Consider the following 17,115-nt stretch of genomic DNA (forward strand, 5'->3'; position numbering starts at 1 on the left):
TAAAATGTCTGCTTTAAAGACATATATTTTAAGGAAGTTAAAATGAAAACATAATATTTAATGTTTATCCTTATATTTACTATGTTTCATGCTTTTTATTTCTGAGATTTCATTTTCCTCTGGTATCAGGTTACTACAGTCTAAAGGATTTGTTTGGCATTTCTGGTAGATCAAATCTGGTAGCAATGTATTCTTTTACCGAAAGTTTCTGTTTCAATTTAAATTTTTTAATTTTTTGAACAGTTTTATTAATGTGTAATTGAAACAAAATAATGAGCACATATTTGAAGCTCATAATTTGACACATTTTGCATACATATACACCAGTGAAACCACCATCACAATATCACAATAATGATAAGGAACATATCCATCACATTCAGAAATTGCCTCATATTTCCTCTCCTCACACCCCAACACAAAAAAAATGAAATTGAAAAATTTTAAAAGATTTTATTTTTCCTTCTTTTGCCCAAAGTCCTCCAATGCATAGTTGTATATTTTAGTTGTGGGTCCTTCTAGTTGTAGCATGTGGGATGCTGCATCAGCATGACCCAATGAGTGGTGCTATGTCCATGCCCAGGATCCGAACTGGCAAAACCCTGAGCTGTGGAAGCAGAGCATGTGAACTTAATCACCTGGCCATGGGGCCAGCTCCTGAAATTGAAATTTAATTCCATTGTGGCCAGAGAACATATTCTGTATTATTAAGTATTAAGATTTTTTTTAATGGAACAGCTTTCGATTTATCTTGGTGAATATTTTCCTTAAAAAGAATGCATACGCTGTTGTGTTGGGAATTACAGATATAAAATTTAGGTCATACATTTTTATCCACCATTTCAATATACAACAGTTTATGTACTTCCCCCCTTTATAGTATTAGTAATGGCCTTTTAAATTTTTAGCTACATTACTCAGTATAGAGAATTTTATTTCAAACCAGAGAATTTTAATTTGTGAAAGAAATTTTCAGATATGCAAGGAATTAGAAAATCTATCACATGTGGACATTCTTAAAAAAAAAACTAAGACATACGTTTCAATATAGAAAGAGATTAACAAATTTTAAAAGTCTATGAATAATACACATTTTAAAGAACTGGTAGAGAATTTTAATAATAGTTTCAAAGACTCTCAGAATAGCATATTATAAGTCTATTTAAATTTGGTTTCATCATTATATGGTTTGTATGGTTTGTGGCTTCTTTCTACGTTCCTTCTCATTGTCTAGGAGTCTAGTCTGGTCTTTTTGATACAGTGGTGAAAAGATTTCCATTGCAAGAGAAAAAAAGTCCTAAAGCCCAAGTGCTGCTCGTGTTTGCTAGTGTCCCATTCACCAAAGATAATCACATGTGATGAGGCTCAGGGCAGGCCACCCCAAGATGCGCCACTCTGGTATGTGGATTATTTCTAACTGAAGAAAATAAAGACTCAGAAGACTCATGAAGAACAATTGACCTTTCCCCCCTAACTGCCTAAAAGAAATTTCAAATAAAGGCCTGTCCTCAGGACAGGCCATCACCATAGTTAACTCTGGGTTTTGGTAGACTGGGAGGGTCCTTGCTCAGCCCACTCCTATCAAAGTTTTATTTACCAAACATTTGCTTTTCCATTTCCATGTGAGTTGCCTTCCTCCCCTTTGAAGCCCCAAATCCCTACCTCCAATATCCTCCTTGTTTGTAGCTGAAGATACTTAAATAGGAAGCCTAGGCCAAATGGCTGCGTTACTCAATTTCTCCTGAGTTTCTCCCATGTATACATGCCATTAAACTTTGTTTGATTTTCTCCTGCTGACCTGCCTTTTTAATTATTTGGCCAGCCATAAGAACCTTAAGGAAAAGTGTGTGTGTGTGTGTGGGGTTCTCTCACTTCCCCAGCACATGGCTAAATCAAGAGTCAAGGTGGGAGGGGAAGACAACAAAGGCATGGATACTAGAATGAACAATTTATTGAGGGCCATTACCACATAGGTGTAACATGGTCTTCTAAATGACTCCATCATTGTCTATTTATGCACCATTTTTATTAAAATATTTCTCAATATAAGCATTCACTTTTCCAGTTGTTTTGCTTATAAAAAACACTGGGACAAACATTAATTACATATTCATTATTTGTATTAGCCCTTCTTATACATATATCCTCACACATTTAGGCTTTTATTTCTACATAGGAATCATTTAGTAATGACTTTGTATCATCTAAAGGTATTTTGTTTCTTTAATAGAGAGTGCTAATGTAGTGTCTAGAAAGACATCTGGAAAAGAATGGGGAAAATGGCATGATTTAAATTATAGAACACAGGGGCCGGCCTGGTGGCCAAGTGGTTAAGATCGCATGCTCTGCTTCAGTGACCCAGGGTTTCGCTGGTTCGGATCCTGGGCATGGACATGGTGCTGCTCATTGGGCCATGCTGAGGTGGCATCCCACATGCCACAACTAGAAGGACCCACAACTAAAAGCACACAACTATGTATTGGGGCTTTGGGAGAAAAAAGGAAAAATAAAATCTTTAAAAAAAAAATTATAGAACACACCATATATCACATCATCTTGTTTAGTTACACATCTCTATTTACTAGTTTGATGTGGATTAAGGCTGCCCCAGCTAGAGAAGCCCAAGGTGACCTGGCCTACATGCCAAACTATATGACCCAGTGGACTTTTTTTATGGTATGAATTAGGACTGCCCCAGGGAGAGAAGCCCAGGGCATCCTCACCTGCATGCCGATCTATATGGCCAGATTCGTATCTAAAGTTATATGACCGCACAATAACCAGACCCCATCTGCACTGAAATCATTTAATGACTTTTTACATCATCTTTTTCTTTTTTTCCAGTAAAAATAAGTCACGTACCCATGCCTTATAAAATTAGCCCTAACCCTCAACTCAGGGCAGCAGCAGGAGCTCTGACTGCCCGTGGGTCCTGTCCCCACGCACCAGCTCTGACTGCCCATGGGTCCTGTCCCCATGCGGCAGCAGCAGGAGCTCTGACTGCCCGTGGGCCCTGTCCCCACGCACCAGCTCTGACTGCCCATGGGTCCTGTCCCCATGCGGCAGCAGCAGGAGCTCTGACTGCCCGTGGGTCCTGTCCCCACGCACCAGCTCTGCCTGCCCATGGGTCCTGTCCCCATGCCAGCGGGGGCAGCAGCAGCGGCAGCAGCAGGAGCTCTGACTGCCCATGGGTCCTGTCCCCATGCAGAGGCAGCAGCAGGAGCTCTGACTGCCCGTGGGTCCTGTCCCCACGCACCAGCTCTGCCTGCCCATGGGTCCTGTCCCCATGCCAGCGGGGGCAGCAGCAGCGGCAGCAGCAGGAGCTCTGACTGCCCGTGGGTCTTGTCCCCACGCACCAGCTCTGCCTGCCCATGGGTCCTGTCCCCATGCCAGCGGGGGCAGCAGCAGCGGCTCTGCCTGCCCATGGGCTCTGTCCCCATGCTATTCCACACTATTCTCTAAATAAAAGAGCACTACTGCCAGATCTTGAGAGTCTAAGAAATCTTTCTTTCGACTCCTCGGCTCACCGATCCCGCATCATTTCTGGTGGCCCGTACGGGGACCTTGCTTCAGGGGATCTTCCGTACGGGGGAACTTGCTTCAGGGCATCTCCCGTACGGGGAATTGCTTCATCGGCTTGTGAGCTCGAGTTCTGGTAAGTGCCCTTTTCTTCCTTGTGCCTTTCTCTTTTTCAAGGATGGATCTAGATTCACTGCTCCATCGGGAACTTTCTTGGATGGCTGTATGAATCCACGTTTGCTGCCCATGGCTACTCTATGGGGCAAATTGTGGCATTCAGCTTGAAGAGATTCAGTACCTTAAGCCTCAGGGTGATGGAGAATGAATTAATCCATTCCTTCCTGACTCTATCTCTAATAGACAAATTTTACGTGGGCGCGGGTCGGCCACTTAAGTCATTAGGACGGCCGCCAATCTCCAAGACTCCCGTGGAAGGTTTCTTTTCCTAAGGCTGGATTGGCGATCCCTCCCTCTGGCACCTGACCACGCTCTGAACTGCGAGGAAAGTCCCACTCGGGACTCCAGTTCAAGGGAAGTACCAAACTCTAACCTTTGGTGGAGTATGGGAACCCCTTCTTGGGAGAATGGCTCCAGGATGCAATTGGGTAGAATGTCCCCCAGACTGGCGGAAAATTCCTCACTGTCTTTCTCTTTCTCACTGTCTTTGTCCTTTTCTCTCCTGGGGACCATACGCCAGGCACCTATTACTGTCAGGCAGAATAGGGAAGATGTTCAAGGGATGCCCCCATCATCCCTTGCTACAGGAACTCCATTGGGGGGATTTTCAAGGTAATGGCTCCCTTTCTCTGGGACCATACACCAGGCACCTATTCCTGCCAGGCAGAATAGGGAAGATGTTCAAGGGATGCCCCCATCATCCCTTGCTACAGGAACCCCAATGGGGGGATTTTCAAGGTAATGGCCCCTTTTCTTTCTCCTTTTCTCTCGGGAACCATTCACCAGGCCTATGCTGTCAGGCAGAATAGGCACCAGGCACCTGTTACTGCCAGGCATAACAGGGAAGGTATACAAGGGATGCAATGCCGGGGGACGCCCCCATCACCCCTTGCTATAGGAACCCCACAGTAGGAACAACGGGTAGGACGCTGCCCTAGGTTCAGGGGGGATTTTTCATGGTAATGGACCCGTTTCTTTTGTCTCTCTTGGAGTTACAATGGCAATTTTCGTCTCCTTTTGAGCCTTGTGACTGGGAAACAAAGAAATCTTTAAAGAGTAAAAGGCTCCACCCCTGGGAGCCCCAACTTTGGGTTTCTGGGCCTGATCACCCCAGCAACCCTAAGTGGGGGTGCCCTCTCTTGACAGTTGACTCATTGAGTATTTTAGTCACCTACTGAGTCGGTTATGAGGGTAGGAGACCTGTGATTTATTCTGTGAACTGTCGTGCTAGCGTAGTGTGCCCCAGTACAGGAACTGTTGTGTGACTCTTATCTTGATAACCCTCTGGAAGAGGCCATGAGGGTGAGGTCTGATCTCTTCTTTTCCTTTCTTTGTCTGTTTTGCTCATCATCTCTTCTGTTGTCACCAAGTCGAGGTTAAGTTCAGGCTAGACCTGAGCAGAACCTTGACCTTCTGTAAAATTGGAAAAATAAGCCTTTTGCCAGGGATTTAACTCTCAAACCTGGCTCTGGGAGCCCCAGCCTCCAGCCAGTTCCAGGCCTTTGCCTCCTGCTTCCCTACCTCAACTTTGCTGGCTCAGAGACAAAGTGCCCAGGCTGAGCGGGACTTGACTAAATCTTATAACTATGTCAACACCCGCAATCGGCCTCTGCACACCCGCAATCGGCCTCTGCACCCTTTCTCCAGCTGCTGTCAGTCAGACACTGGCTTTACCGCCACGGGGAAGGCTCCTAAGCATCCCCAGAGACCCACCCTGTGGATGCGTTCTAACTCCATCTGGGAGAAAATTTGAGGGGTTTCTCTGTGCCTTTGTGATGCAGTTGGACAGGTAGATCAACCTGGAATGTAATTTGAGTTACAATCCAGTTTCTGGGAAATCAAGAGCAACTGTCCTTAGAAAATCCTTGCAAGACTGGAAATACAGCTCTAGAGGCAGTTCAGATTCCACCTAGTTCCTTTATCACAGAAAGGATTATCATCTCCCCTCTCCAGGAACTACTATCTAGCCCATCACTAATTCCTAAGACTGAAGAAAAAAAAAAGAAAGAAAGAAAGAAAGAGGAGGGGAGAGGCAAAACGGCCATAAGCGTGCCCTTGCAAAAATCTAGCATCTTGAGTATCTTCTCCACAAATATTGGTAAAAAACAATAGCTGTAACAATAGCTGTGCAGTCTCTGTGTACGTGTGTCTATGTGTACGTTATATGTGTGATATTTTACCTCCGGATGGTGTTACCAAAATTAAGAGCTCTGTTTAATTGGCTTCAAGTAAGCGCTTACATAAATTCTAAATGTAGTAGAAATTAATCCAATGTCTTTCAAGTTAACTTGATGTGAATTAACTTTTGGTAAATGAAAGCTTGTTTAAGTTTGTTGGTTTGATTGAAAATAGTCTTCTTGTCAGAGTTGTCAGTATTCGCATATGATGCAGGCATGCAGCCTGGGTTTACTAGTCAAATAAGTTCACATTGTCTGTTAAATTCGTCAGCAAAATAATAGCTTTAAATGATGACCAGTTTTGTCTAATGTCTCATGAAGTTTTTGTGGGTACAATAACTGTTTTATGGTCTGTATACTTGGAAAAAAAAAAAACAGCTTCCAAATTGTTTTGATAACAATCTTGAGTTTTGCCAAGTTAAGTTAAATGATAAAAATCTGAGCATCTGGGTCATTTTTGGATTGGATAGCACACAAGCATTACAGCTAAACTTATCTAAGTTATCTACTTTTGGCTTCTTATTGCAGAGAGGCTAAAAGTCTTTGGGTCTGTTATTGTAAAGCAGCGTGTTTCTAGAAATTATGAAGTGTTTAGAATGCTGGTATAAAAGACAATTCGTAATTGCTTACCTTTTTAGTGTTTACTATGGTCTGTTAAGGGTTAAAAGTTCTTATTAACCTATATAATTAAAGCTACTGGAAATTAATAAGGAAAACAGCTCTGTATTCAAGGAAAGTTAAAATGTATGTTTTCAGTAAAGAGGGTATAAAGAATGGAAGTATTTTTGTTTGATGGGTTAAGAAAAGATAAGTTTGTCCTAAAGTACTAGAAAGGAAAAAAGACAGACTTTGGGACAAATTCTGAAGGCAAAAAGAAAGTTGTAGAAGGTTTGTGAAGGAGAAATTCTGAAAGGAGTTTTATGCCTGGTCAAGTAGACTAAGATTAGAGTAAATCCAATTAAGTGAATGAGTTTTAATGTTAAAAATAAGCTGGTACAGAAATTAAAATTTGGTTTCCTCTCAAAGCATAATTTTCTTGAACTTTTGGCCTGCTCTAACTCTACCTAAAAGACAGAAAATCTATGTTTTGTTAAAATAATTTCCTATATTCAGAAAGAAAGAGGTCTCTTCTAAAATTTTTTGACGATGTTGTTTGCTCTTGACTGTCTCTGTTGTCACTTTGAATGGATGCCTGAGCATTGTTTAACAGTGAGCGTTGTTTCCTATTTGAACAAGCATTTTAAAAACTTTTGATATTTTTGACAAGCTTCTCCCTCAAAAAAAATATTCAAATCCTGAATGAAGGCTTTCTTTTGACCTGGTAGATGGAAGAAGAATTTCTCTGAGGATTTTCAGAGGGCCCCTGAGACTTCTCAAAGAAATTTGCTCTCTTCCTATAAGGAGGAAAATACTAAATTAATTAGGTTTATTTGGTTTATTAAATTACATGGGAAGCATTGTCAAATAAGCGATGATAAACTTTCTTATGTGGTATTACGTGGGTGAATATTATTAATATACATGTCTTAACATTATATAGCATTCCTAAAATTCTAATCTGTTCTGGTTATCAGTCATAATTCCAGTTATTATCTTAAAGTGTTATATGTCACAGAAATAGCCAAGTTTCTTTGTCAATTGCCCTTTTGAGTCTTTTGTCCATTTGCAGATAGTTGCTGTTTTACTGTGATGCTTTTTGCTTTTGCAAATATGTTTCATCTCCAGAGAAATTCCTGGAAAGGATTCTGACACAAGGGTTCTAAACTACAGGTTTCTGATAAACTTTCAGATTGTAAAACTGAACCGGGTAAGAAATTACAGAATTCTAACAGAAACTAAGCTCATAGATCTGCTAACAGAAGATTAAGCTCAAGAACTGATTATACAGGACTGTGTGAACTGATGAGGATGATTATAATTTTTTTATGACTTCTGTTTGAAATATTGCTGAGTTTTGTTTTGTTTTCTCATGTTTAAGGAAATCTTTCTTTCTTTTCTCTTATGCTAACTATGACTTACAGCAATTTAGTGAAATACATTTATGAGCAAAACTGAAACATTTATCTTTTTCTCCCTACCTGATCCCTCCAGAATTAAGAAACTCTGTGAGTGAGCATGGTTATTTCGTGGCAATATAGTTATTTGCATAAGTTCAATAAGAACCTATTCTCCTTATAACAGGATACATTGGTTATATTACCAAGGCTTTGACTGGAATGTCATATTTGAAATATACAGGCTCAGATATGACAACACAGCTTTTCAGGAACAAAGATTGGACATTCTGGAATACAGCCACTTGGAAACATGGGCCTGGTACCTTGTTTACAGAGATTCTGGCAATCTTACCCGGTAAGTAAGGAAGCTTGCTTATCTGGCGGGTGCAAGGAACCTCAGAATATTTTGGGGGACCTCGAGAAGAGAGGAGTCCACCCAAACCTGTAGGTACTGCAGGCAAAATCTGATGGCAAGTCCTTGGCTTGGCTTTTCTGGCCTCGAGAGGCCTTTACAGTTCAATCTGAGATTCCTCATAAAAATTCCAGCAAAGCAGATTTAAAAAGCCTGTATAATCAATTGGTATTCTTGCTGCACTTATGTAAATAATTGGCAGACCAGTTAATCTTAATTTGGCTATCTTTTATAAAAATGAGGGTGATTTTAGAGAGAAAAAATTATGTTTCAGTAGAAGGTATAGTACACATTCATGGATATTAGATTCTAGCTCTTCTCTTCTGCAAGATTCATCTGTTACTAATCATAATGTTTCCTTGTGGCCATCCATCTCTGATACCTGGGAGTTCCCTGGCCACAAGCAAACCTTTTCCTTCAACACTACTGCCCAAATACTAACTAGATTTGCCTTGTCACAGGTGGATCATAAACGACAAGTTCCAAAGGTAAAGTCCCCAATTTATTGATACACACAGGATGGACTATATCAAATTTGGGACGAATATATTTGGCTCACTCCTACTAGTGGTCAACTCAGTCAAAAGGCCACTATATGTTGGGAACAAACCAATCACACCTGTGATACGTGGCCTAATAGCACCCGACCTATGGGACAGATTCCCCGTCATATGTGTTCTCATATCATAAGCTTAAAAAATACTGATTGGTTTGGGACTGACTGGGATAGACGACCAAGCACACGTTGGTTAGCCCCTAATGGCACTCAGTGGCTATGTGGCTCCAACTTATGGCCTTGGCTGCCACCTGGATGGATTGGACGATGCACTCTAGGCTTTGTCTGGATGCAAGGTAGAACTACATTTACTATATCTCCTCCTGCTAACCTACCCAACCTGCAACAGCGCTGGACCTGCTCTGTCTTCCACTGGTATGACCATCTTTCCTCAATTTTCCTTCCCCAATTAGGAATCGAAAGTGTCATCTTGCACATGGAAGCTCTAAACAAATTTACTATGAAAGCATAAAAATGATACACAACATAGCCTTTTGCTGCTTGATTTAGAAGTGTCCCAAATGCGTAAGGCAGTCCTCCAAAACCGAATGGCACTGGATGTCTTGACAGCAGCACAGGGGGGCACCTGTGCCATTATAAAAACTGAATGTTGTGTCTATATTCCTGACTACCATCAAAATATCTCCGGCTTCCTATCTGATATGAGCCACCAAATTAAGTCCATGTCTGACCCTCCCCTATCTCTAAATGACTGGTTGAACTCCTGGTCAGGTCCAGGTTTCTAGACTACTATCAAAACCTTATTCATTGGGTTAATCATATTGCTAGTATTTCCTATTATAATTTGTTGTCTGTTTCATTGTTTGTCTTCCGCATGTCAACAAAGTTTCACCTCCTGGACCACCACTCGTCAAATGATTCTCTCGTCCCCAGAGGCTCTGGATGCCTTGTCAGCCTTGGACTCCACGGGTGCAGTCTTCCGGTCCACTGAACCTCCTACCTATACCTATGGCCCCATTTAGGGACAGCTCTACGACCTTGTACAGCCGGAAGTAGTTACAGAAGACTGACCGTCGTCCATATCCCCAAAAGATTTTGGGGCCAAATGGGTTCAGGGGGGGTTTATGATGTGGATTAAGGCTGCCCCAGCTAGAGAAGCCCAAGGTGACCTGGCCTACATGCCAAACTATATGACCCAGTGGACTTTTTTTATGGTATGAATTAGGACTGCCCCAGGGAGAGAAGCCCGGGGCATCCTCACCTGCATGCCGATCTATATGGCCAGATTCGTATCTAAAGTTATATGACCGCACAATAACCAGACCCCATCTGCACTGAAATCATTTAATGACTTTTTACATCATCTTTTTCTTTTTTTCCAGTAAAAATAAGTCACGTACCCATGCCTTATAAAATTAGCCCTAACCCTCAACTCAGGGCAGCAGCAGGAGCTCTGACTGCCCGTGGGTCCTGTCCCCACGCACCAGCTCTGCCTGCCCATGGGTCCTGTCCCCATGCGGCAGCAGCAGGAGCTCTGACTGCCCGTGGGTCCTGTCCCCACGCACCAGCTCTGCCTGCCCATGGGTCCTGTCCCCATGCGGCAGCAGCAGGAGCTCTGACTGCCCGTGGGTCCTGTCCCCACGCACCAGCTCTGCCTGCCCATGGGTCCTGTCCCCATGCCAGCGGGGGCAGCAGCAGCGGCAGCAGCAGGAGCTCTGACTGCCCATGGGTCCTGTCCCCATGCCAGCGGGGGCAGCAGCAGCAGCAGCAGGAGCTCTGACTGCCCGTGGGTCTTGTCCCCACACACCAGCTCTGCCTGCCCATGGGTCCTGTCCCCATGCCAGCGGGGGCAGCAGCAGCGCAGCAGGAGCTCTGACTGCCCGTGGGTCTTGTCCCCACGCACCAGCTCTGCCTGCCCATGGGTCCTGTCCCCATGCTATTCCACACTATTCTCTAAATAAAAGAGCACTACTGCCAGATCTTGAGAGTCTAAGAAATCTTTCTTTCGACTCCTCGGCTCACCGATCCCGCATCAGTTTACAGTGATCTTTAAAAGTACAACATTGCTAAATAAATGAACACAATTTTCTTAACTCTGAGAATACAAGGGTCGACTAAAGGAAATTACATCATTAGCTTATTTAAAAATTTAGGACAATACTGAAAAGTGGATTTCTATTAAATCTATGTACAAATTAAATATATAAAGTAATAATTTCTGTTAGTTCAAATGTCTCACAATGCTGATAGTTGGGAAGGAATTTTCACAGTCCCCCTCTAACATCATTGTTTTGTGGACCGTGCATCACAAGATTGAACATTGGGGTCAAACATTGGGGTAGTTTGTCTATGCCTTCATACTGATTGGATTTAAATTTTAAATAGGTGACAGTTGACGAGGATTTTTAGGCTGGTTAATTTTAAAACTGCAGATGAGAAGCAGGCTCCGAGGAGTGAGGAATGGAATTTGCTTGCCCCTTTGTTGGGAAACATTTACATTTCTAAGGGAAATCTCTATCTGTAAAGATGCCTCCCTCTCTGTGCCAGGAAGAAGGGGGATGGCCTTATCTCTAGAAACTCTTAATCAATGCCAGAGGCAAGGACTTAAGTTGTTTACTGTCTGGCAACCTCATGTAACTGACCCCTCCCCCCCAAGTCCTCCTTTGTCTTTAGCTGAGGATAATATTCAAGTGATGACTTCTGCCATTTACTCAATCTGGTTTGATTCTTATCTAAAAGTTGTGGGACTGCCAAATGGCCGGACCCTATGGGCACTGATACCATTTTAACTTTTTTACATATTCTTTGTCTTGTAAAGAGATAACTCACATACCTATGCCTTAAATTTAGCCTTACTCTCCACCCAGGTTTGCAGCAGAAGCGGAAGCAGCAGCGGCTCCTCCTGCCCGTGGGCCCACGCAGCAGCCTGACTGCCCATGGGTCCTGTCCCCATGCTATTCCACACTATTCTCTAAATAAAAGAGCACTACTGCCAGATCTTAAGAGTCTAAGAAATCTTTCTTTCGACTCCTCGGCTCACCGACCCCGCATCACCAGTGACTGATCCATAGAATAAAACCACAAATATGAGGTGGGAAAAGCAAATTGAAAATGCTTTGGTCCATCCTTTGTTTGATAGCAGCTTCAGAATGGTGGAAATAATTCTCCTATGGGACCTAAGTATCAAGATAAAGGGAACAGTGACAAACAATACAGCAAATGTAGAGACCACCATCTCATTCACAAAGATGTCTCCACAAGACAGCTTCAATAATGGGAGGAGGTCACAGAAGAAGTGGTTGATTTGGTTAAAACCACAAAACAGCAAAGAGGAAATCTAGCATTTTGCCCTATCTCAAGTGGGACTCCACTAATCCAGGAGGCAAACACCATCTAGACACAGACCTTCTGGTTCATGACAAGAGGACAGTGCAGAGGGTTACAAATGGCCACATAGTGGTCATTGGACATGACAGCCAGAAGGAAACACTCAGTGGCCCCCAGCATAAGGAAGATGCACATTTGTGTAGCACAGGTAAAAAAAGAAATAGTTCATTTCTATGTCCAAAGGCCGATGAGCCTTCTGGGAATTGTGACAGATACCTAACAGATTTCTAGAAAGGAAAAATTGCTGAGGGAAAAATACATGGGAGTCAGAAGAGTGGCATCTACTCTTGTTATTAGAATTATGAGGCCATTCCCCAATAGGATAATCATCTAGATGACTAAGAATACCCCAAAAAGAAATCACTGGAATTTGGGAATATCAGAAAAGCCAAAGAGAACAAATTCCATCATTATAGCGAAATTGGTTTCTGTGATTTTCAACTTACATTCTCTTTGTGGACTTATTTTTTGCCGTATTTTCCTCTTTTGTAATTGATTGGAACAGGGGCTTTGGTCTTTATACTTTCTCAATTACCTTCTGATACCTTTATTCTGTGCTTCTGGGAGATTTGATGTGAAACCAGGAGCTATGAACTCATCTGCAGAAGAATAATTCAATAAATAAAATGCTTACATGATTTCCATTGTTAGATTTGTATTCTAATTATACCAATAAGATCCATATAGCCAGACATTTTTATTTAACTTCACAGTGTGGGAAGGGAGAATGCAGATGAGCTATTTCCTCCTGTCAAAGACCCAACTCAATTCACTATGAATTGACCAACTTCCATGAATTTTGTCCCAATCAATCTAGTCCATAATATAATATCTGGCCTATGAATCTAACACAGTGTTCCACTGACTCGTCACATGTCTTTTCTGTCCTCGAGATGACATCCCATGATTCATTCTATGAAGAATGTAGCACAAGGCTCTGCCCTAACGTGTACTCCATCTATGATTCTGAATTAAATTAAAAGTAGAAATTACTATTAGAATTGGTTATTTTCTGTGAAGTGAGAGAGGATGATTAAAAGTACCATAATATAAAAGCCAAATTTTTAATTGTCAATGTCATAAGTTTCCAGTAATTTTCATTTCAATTTGTTGAATTAAAATAGATTTTATTGCTTAAAAAACACAACTTGTTGGCATTTAACTGTTTTTAATCCTAATACTATTTGGGCATATTGCTTTATTTTAAGCCAAAATTTAATGTTCCTAGGGAAAAATAAAGTCAGTATGTAAAAAGTTTAGCAAATGTAGTCAGATATTGTGTCCAACTCCTGCTGTATTTATGGTCTGATTTGATTGGGTAACATAAACAGTAATAGGATATGGGTCAAAAAAGTTAAGACAAATATTCTTTTCCAGGAAATTATAATTTAGAAGAAATAAATTTTCTCTAATAGAAGGAGATCCCCTAATAGAAGGAGAGTCCTTCTCATAGAAATTCTATTTATAATGGCAACATTTACATTGCCATCAGTATAGCAAAATGTGACATTTTAATTTGCTAGTTTAATAAATTTGAATGTAATACATCCTTCTTAGATTATAGTTTTCTTAATAGGTTGTTTCTTAAAATGAATAATTTTTATTATTATAATTAACAACAGACAAATTAGGAATTTATATATTTCAAATGCTTCAAATACATTAACTTTTTTGTTCAGAAAGCCAGCAATCTACAGATGCTGTCTTAAATAATGAATACATTTTTGACTGACATATACTCATAATTTTAGTTGTTTGATATTATTTATTGAATCTTGATCCGGAAATTAAAAAATCATCTTTAATTGAAATGGAATATCAACATATCAACTGTTCATATTTACCTTTTTCAGTTTTACTGAAGTCGCTTCTTTCTCACTGATGCCTTTTTTATATTTTAAATGTTAAATTGTTTAGGATTTATACCTTCTTTTTTATTTTGAGGAAGACTAGCCCTGGGCTAACATCCGTGCCCATCTTCCTCTATATGTGGGACGCCTACCACAGCATGGTGTGCCAAGCGGTGCCACGTCCACACCCAGGATCTGAACCAGGGAACCCCAGGCCACCGAGAAGCAGAATGTGTGAACTTTAACCGCTGCGCCACCAGGCAAGCCCCAGGATTTATACCATTTTTAAACAAGAACTTAACTTGTTTTTTAGAGAGCAAGTGCTCTTTACAGAGGAAAAAGTCACTTCTTCCTTGCCGGGATATATCTTTCCCTCTTTACACCTAAATTGCTAAATGCTCCTGTTTGCAATTTAAGTCGATGTGTTTTTTGTTTTTTTTTTTAAAGATTTTATTTTTTCCTTTTTCTCCCCAAAGCCCCCCGGTACATAGCTGTGTATTCTTCGTTGTGGGTTCTTCTAGCTGTGGCATGTGGGACGCTGCCTCAGCGTGGTCCGATGAGCAGTGCCATGTCCGCCCCCAGGATTCGAACCAATGAAACACTGGGCCGCCTGCAGCAGAGCGCGTGAACTTAACCACTCGGCCACGGGGCCAGCCCCAAGTTGATGTGTTTTTCCAAACAATTCTTCCATGGTAGACCAGACTTTCCTGCAGTCTAAGTAATATAATTTCATGCACTCTTCATTTCCCAAAAATGGTCAGAGTGCATGGATTTTCTAGAAGAAGAAACACTCTTAATGGTCTGATATTACCTGCAGGAAAATGTTCAAATTCCTTATCCATCGATTTCTTATGTGTCATTTTATTTTCTATAATTCCTCTGAATATAACTTTTCAGCAAATTGTGCATTGTCCACATCACCTGGACGTCTTCTACTTATTTTCTCATCGTTAAGGGGCGCTAGTTTGCTTTGTAGAAGTAGACATTTGTGAGTATGGGGTAAAGTTTACAAAGGCAAAATCAATTCTGTTTTATAGAAACTAAGGTTATTCAGATTATGATTTCCTCTTAGACACTGTGGGAGCCCCTGAATAGACAAACCCAGCTCACTGGTGAACCCTATAAACAAAGATTAAGAACAAGTATGGTTTATAAAAAATTTAAAAAATTTACAATCCCTCTTTCTTATTGCAACATTTAATAATTTAGTATCTCTCAATATCAACCCTCTTCCATGCACTTTACAGGGAGAACCACTTCAAGTGTGAACCTAATGTTTGCAGCCCCAAGTGACTGCTTTACCATTGACCAAGTTTTGTTTCCATATCAGTTTGGTACTGTTTCTGTAACAAGGTCACTTTCCATGGTGAGCTTCTTCTCATCTTCACTGCATCAGAGGAATATGTCTTTCAATTTTGGTCCTCAGCAGTTTTCCTTAGTCAGGAGGTTATAGTCCCTTTCAATTCTTTCACTGCACTTGTATTTGGAAATGATAGATGCTTCCAGATCTCTGACCTCTACTGTCTGGGACAAAGCTCTCCAGGGAGACAGAATTAGACACTAATAGGTGGAACAAGGACTTTGTATTTTCTGACTCTAAACAATGTGCCCCTGTCATCCCCATTGGTTTCAGGGCTAGTACTTAACAGATAGCAGGTTCCAGTAGGAATCTTATGACTAACTTATTGCGTAATACACTGAGTTTTGGCCAGTAAGACTGTGACTAAATTACATGTTCCTCATAGGAAAAGAATACCTAAATGTCCAATTTACACATAGTGAGAATTTTAGGACTATGAATAGGTTCGACACAGCCCCTTATAGCCCAAAAAGGAGAGGATGCATTCTCTGTTTTTCTCCTACACACAGCCCTCCACCAATGGGAGAAACTCTGACACAGGACTCCTTACTGAAGTTGGAAAATATTCTTATTACCAACAGAAGCTATGTTTGTTTGTGGATGAAATAGAGGAACAAGACACAGTCAGCCCTCCAGGTCTGTGGGTTCCAAATCCGAGGATCAACCAACAGTGGATGGAAAGGCCTACCATGGTTGCATCTGTACGTGTATAGACAGGTACAAAATCTGAACATATGCAGACTTTTTTTCCTATCATTATTTCCTAAACAATTCAGTATGACAATTACATCCCTAGCATTTACACTGTATTAGTATAAGTAATCTAGAGATGAATTATGCCATTTTATATAAGGGATTTGAGCATCCTTGGATTCTGGTACCCTGGGGATCCTGGAACCAACCCTCCATGGATGCTTATGACTGTATACTGTTTGTATTGCATGCTAACGTCTGATACTTTTTCCCATCTTACAGCTACTTATACATTAATTCCTACTTTCAAAAGTTCCCCTTGACAGTTGTCTGTGCTTCTGATTTTATTTTTGATGGATATCAGCTTTATACTCTACACATACCTTCAGGATAACCTCCTTATAATCAACTATATATATTGTTTTCCTTATTCTTTCTTCTTTCATTTTTTCTTCTTTCCATCCTTGCATTTTCAAAATATATGTAATAATCTATAATGTGTAAAATATGTAACTTTTTCATTTCTTTTAATTTCAACCCTATTTTGTTTATTTATGCCTTATTTATTTAAACTGCAGCTCAATTTGGAAGCATATAGCTGGGTTCTGGTTTTTTGTTTTAATGCCTACCTTTTAATTGGACTGCTTAGTCCACAAGTATTTAATGTCACAATACACTACTGTTTTCTATTTCTTTCTATTTTTTTCTTTGGTTCTACTTCTTTGTTTTCTTCTTCCAATTTGGGGGTTAACACATTATAATATAAATTATTTTGTATTTTCCATTTTATGTCTTCCTCTGTCTTTCTATATATATCACATTTTATTATCATTTCAGGGATTGCTTCAGAGCTAACAATTAAAAATATGCATCTTTAACTTATCAAAGTTTATACAAAGTTAAAACCGTTCCACTTTAATCTGCCTACTTTACAACCAATGCTTCCACTGTGCATGTTCCAGGTCATCCCTCATGTTTCATGTTACCCACTTCCTATCTCACAATCGACAAATGTAATAATCTTAT

General features: G+C 40.8%; 1 pseudogene; it reads right to left on the reverse strand.

The window, feature by feature from the left end:
• Positions 1-11,063: 11,063 nt before the first annotated feature.
• Positions 11,064-12,606, reverse strand: LOC139074964 (olfactory receptor 10AG1-like; annotated as a pseudogene).
• Between the last annotated feature and the right edge of the window lie 4,509 nt (positions 12,607-17,115).

Source organism: Equus przewalskii, chromosome 12, assembly GCF_037783145.1.
Source record: "Equus przewalskii isolate Varuska chromosome 12, EquPr2, whole genome shotgun sequence".
In the NCBI taxonomy this organism is placed as follows: domain Eukaryota; kingdom Metazoa; phylum Chordata; class Mammalia; order Perissodactyla; family Equidae; genus Equus; species Equus przewalskii.